The 5,193-nt window shown below is 48.4% G+C and overlaps 1 pseudogene; it reads right to left on the reverse strand.

Moving 5' to 3' along the window:
• The window catches only part of LOC102812894, a 75,193-nt pseudogene extending 71,956 nt beyond the window's left edge, over positions 1-3,237 (reverse strand).
• Positions 3,238-5,193: the final 1,956 nt, after the last annotated feature.

Consider the following 5,193-nt stretch of genomic DNA (forward strand, 5'->3'; position numbering starts at 1 on the left):
TTGCACATTTTGTTGTAATATTTGGCTTTATCTTCTTGAGCTGATCTTTGAAATTTTCTGTTCAGCTCTTGGACCTCCTCATTTCTTCCATGTGCTTTAGCATCTCTACACTGGGGAGCAAGTTTCAGTGTCTCTTCTGACATCCGTTTTGACCTATTCCTTCTTTCTTGTCTTCTTAAGTACTGTTTGCTTTCTACCTATATGATGTTCTTGATGTCATCCCACAACTTTAGTGGTCTTTAGTCTTTAATGTATCAAATCTGTTCTTCAGATGATCTCTAAATTCAGGTGGGATATATTCAAGGTCTTATTTTCGCTTACATGAACTTATTTTCATTTTCTTCAGCTTCAGTTTGAATTTGCATATGAGCAATTGATGGTCTGTTCCAAATCTTGCCCCTGGCCTTGTTTTACTGATGATATGGAGTTTTTCCATTGTCTCTTTCCATAGATGTAGTCAGTTTTATTTCTATGTATTCCATCTGATGAGGCCCATGTGTATAGTCGTCTCTTTTGTTGTCTAAATATCCATTAATAATTGGAACATGGAATGTACGAATTATGAATATAGGAAAATTGGAAATTGTCAACAATGAAATGGAACTCATAAACATCGATATCTTAGACATTAGTGAGTTGAAATGGACTGGTATTGACCATTTTGATTCTGACAACCACATGGTTTACTATGTTGGGAATGACAAATTGAAGAGGAATGGTCTTGCATTCATTGTCAAAAACAACATATCCAGATCAGTCATGAAGTTCAACGCTGTCTGTGATAGGATAATATCCATGCGCCTACAGGGAAGACCAGTTAATACCCCCATTATTCAAATTTATGCACCAACCACTAAAGCCAGTGAGGATGAAATAGAAGAATTCTACCAACTTCTTCAATCTGAAATTGATCAAACATGGAATCAAGATGTATTGATCATTACCAGTGATTGGAGTGCAAAGGTTGGGAGCAAAGAAGAAGGATCAGTAGTTGGAAAATATGGCCTTGGTGATAGAAATGATGCTAGAGATCACACGATAGAATTCTGCAAAATCAATAATTTGTTCATTTCAGGTACTTTCTTTAGACAGCATATGGGGCTGGGGGTGGGGGTTATGTGCCGTGGAGTCGGTTCCGACTCATAGCTACCCTATACAGGGTTTCCGAGGCTGTAAATCTTTACAGGAGCAGAAAGTCTCATCTTTCTCCTGCAAAACAGCTGGTAGTTTCGAAATATTGACCTTGAGGTTGTTGTTGTTAAGTGCCGTCGAGTCGGTTTCGACCCATAGCGACCCTGAACAGGGTTTCCGAGGCTGTAAATCTTTACGGGAGCAGATCGCCTCATCTTTCTCCCGCGGAGTAGCTGGTAGTTTCGAACTGCGGACCTTGCGGTTCGCAGCCCAATTTGTAACCACTACGCTACCAGAGATCCTTGAGTTAGCAGTGTGATTTGTAACTATTACGCTACCAGAGCTCCTTATGGGGGTTGATTCCTGTAAATTAGGCCACCTCATTAACCAATGTGATTCTGATATCTCTCCTTAACCAATGAAATCTTGACAGCATTTCAACATTAAATTGAATATGCCAATCATAGAGTCCTGGTGTGGTGATGTGGGTTAATGGGCTGGGCTGCAAACTCGGCTCCTTGGAAACCCTATACAGGCTCTCTATGGGTTGGAAACGACTCGACAGCACTTAACAAAACAACTATCATAAATAGGAGCATGGTGACTCTGTAGGGTAACCAATGAACTCCAAACTTCAAGGTTGTAGGTGGGGTCCACCACCCGCTCCTCTGGGGAAATGAGAGGTTTTCCGCTCCCGTAGATTACAGCCTCAGAAACTCTGTTGTTAAGTGTCATCAAGTGGGTTCTGAGGAGCGGCTTTCTGAGGTTTCTGAGGAGCGGCTGGTGAGTTCGAGCCGCCGACCTTGCCGTTCAAACCGACTTTGCAGGCCAGCGCATTAACCCACAGAGCCACACAATTGAAGCCTCACCTTCACGGCATTTAACAACAACATAAATAAACTGCGTTTGCTTTACCATTTTGTCAGTAAAAGCCAGCCACTGCTAACCCTGGAGGAAGTAGCTTTCCAATTTCCCCATGAGGCTACCTCATCGTCGAATCTTCTCAAGTTAAAACTCTTCCAATTGGGTAATTTTATTACTGACTCAGTTCCTGTTGACAAGGCTCAAGTCTGAAAACCAGCGCTTTAATCTATGCAGTAGGTACACAGTAGGGTACACTCTCTGGTGCTTGGGGTTGTTTCGTAAAATTAGCTCTTTCACAAATAAAATGAACTGGAGTATAGGAACAGGAATCCCTGTCAGCTTTACCGCTTGCCTCAGAACCTTCAACTTTGATCACACTTTCTGCAACTGCCTTATTTAAGCCTTCAGATCTTAATTTACACTTCTATTCCTCCTCTTCATTTTCTATGTGCCTTTGCTTTTTTTGTTTTGTTTTAAATCTCAGCTTTCAGTTTTGCTTACAATTTTTCTCATTTGCTTTTGTTGACTATCACCTTCTTGAGGGCAAAGTCTACAGAGATTTTGTTTATTGCGGTAGTTCTAGCACCTTCATGTAGCCAGGTTCTAGGTAAGCAAACAGACACTAGCAAAAGGTTTTTGGAATGAATGAGTGAACAAAGCGAAAGAGAAACCGACTCTTTACTAAAATGGCAGCTCTGGCTCCCTTTACCAAGATGGCCGCCAGCCCGCGTGGAGGGGAGATGGGCGCAAGGGCGGGGCGAAGCTGGAGCCGTCAGGTGCGGCCCCGCCCATCGCTCCCCTCCCCCCGCTCGATTCCGGATTGGTCCGGTTCCAGCGCCGCAGCCGGCGGCCGCGCTCTAGGGCCGCGCCGGGCGCTCGCCACTTCCGGCGCGTTGGGCTGTTGGTCGGGGGCTGTGGCGCGGCGCTAGCGGCGACTCCGAGGCAGGCGGGCGCGCGTAGGGATGCTCTGGGGGGCGGCGGCAGCAGCTGCTCTGTGGGCTCAAGTAGCGAGCACAGCGCGGGCCCTTGGGCCTCTTCCTTAATCCGGACGCCCGGCTGCGTCGCCGAGGCCCCTTTCTGCCTCCGCCCCATCAGCCTCCGGGCCGGGGTCGGGCCCGCCGCCGCCGCCTCTGTCTGCGGAAGACGGGGATCCCCTGCCTGGGCCCGCAGCCTCCCCTTCGGGGGTCGGGCCCGGGCGGGGGACCCGGACCGCTGCCCTCCTGATCGGCCTCCGAGCCTCATTTCCTGCTTTTTCAGTTTCCTTGAGTAGGGACGGGCGGGTCTGGATGAATTGTCGTGGGGGCCCCAGATGAGGCGGGCCGGGGGCCCACGATCTTTTTAAAAGGTCCCCGCGGGGCCCGGGTGGGGAAGGGATTTTCTTTGCGTTGGCGGGGGTCTTTTCGAACCTGCTGGGACCATGACCTGAAGTGTGCGAGCGGGACGTGTCCGAAGCCGAGAGCCAGCTCACCTGAGCCGCCCCTTCCCCTGGCCACTATGGTAAGTGGGGTCGGAGCCCCTTGTCCTCTGCAGTACCAGCCCTGGGGCTGAGCCAGCGCCCCCTCCCTGGGGCGGGGAGACGCGTGCAGACCCTGGTGACACTGCGCCCCATCGTTCCGGGGATGTCTCAGAACTGGTAGGGCCCTGGAACCCAGGCTGCCACAACCCTTGCTCCTGGTGTTTGCCTATCTTAGAACAACAGCTCCTCATGACAGTGGTGAGCACTCATTTGCTGAGGACGAAACTATTAGCCAGGCTCGGCGCTAAGCGGATAATGGATCTCTGGTGACGCGGTGGTCAAAGCGCTAGACAGCGAACTTAAAGGTTGATGGTTCGAACGCAGCAGGAGAACGCTGTGTTAGTCTGCGTCCTGAAGATTACAGCCTTCGAAACTCTATGGGACAGTTCTGCCCTGCCCTATAAGGTTGCTATGCGTTGGAATTGACTGTTTGGTAGTGGGTTTTTGGGTGCTACACGATTGACGTGGATTGTTTACCCCAGCGACACTGAGATAGATTCTGAAGTGGGGGAGTTTAGGTACAGAACAATTACCCAAGTCAAGGTCAAGCAAGATTTGAATTTAGGCAGCGTCACTTCACAGCTCCGATTCTATAGATCGCATTTATACAGCGGGACCAGGCTTTTGTCGGTTTGTAGGTGTAGAAACGGAGAGGTTTTGTGATTTGCCGGGGCACTTAGTTGATAGCACAATCAGAACAGTTTCCTTTCGGTACTCAGGTCACTGCTTTCTGGCACACTGCTCTCGCCTTTTTCTTGGTAGTGCTTGGAAACCTGTTCATCCTTCTGGATCCAGCTCAGAAGCCACCTCTTCTGAAGATGCTTTCTAAATTTCCCAGAACCACAGACACTTAACAATATTCCCTTCAATTTGTTTACTCTCATCTGCTTGTTAAGTAAGCTTTTACTTTCTTTGACACTGCAGTTCTTTCCGAGTCTTAACTGGCTACTGCGATAGACTCAACTCTCAAAGATGAAACGGTCTGAATCTTTATCTCCTTCAGTTCTTGCCCACGGTGAGTGGTCCTGCCAGTGCCAGAACTCTTCTCAGGGGCTACCACTTTAGCTCACTGAAAAGTTAGTGTTGAAGAGAGAAAAGGATGCATGACATCTCATCTTCTGTGATACAGATGTGTAGGTAGTGTAGGAACCCTGGTGGGGGTAGTGTTTAGCCTGGCTGCCAATCAGAAAGATGACCGTTTGAACCCACCAGTCACTCTGTGGGAGACAGATGTGGCAGTCTGCTTCACGGAACATTGACAGCCTTGGAAACCTTAAAGCCATTCTGTGTCCTTCAGGCTTGCTATAAGTTGAAATTGAGTCAGATTCAACTCAGGGGCAATGGGTTTGGAGTGGGTATGGCTAGTGTGTTAGATCCTGGGCATATGAAGAGGACCTAAGGCATTGCTCTTGTAGCCTCATGGGATTTACAAGCCATGTGGGTAAAACTTAGACCAATAATGCTGAGGAACATCACATAGTATATAGTAGTATAGGACTCCTGGTGTGGCGTTATAGGATAGGCACTGGACCGCAGGGTGGTTTGAACTGAAAGGCTGGCAGTTCAAATCCACCAGCCACTCTTTGGAAACCCTATACAGAGTGGCTATGATGGCACTTAACAACAACATTGGAGTCCTGGCGTGGTGCTGTGGGTTAATGTGCCATACTGCAAAGCCGTTT

Source organism: Chrysochloris asiatica, unplaced genomic scaffold, assembly GCF_000296735.1.
Source record: "Chrysochloris asiatica unplaced genomic scaffold, ChrAsi1.0 scaffold00440, whole genome shotgun sequence".
NCBI classification, from domain to species: domain Eukaryota; kingdom Metazoa; phylum Chordata; class Mammalia; order Afrosoricida; family Chrysochloridae; genus Chrysochloris; species Chrysochloris asiatica.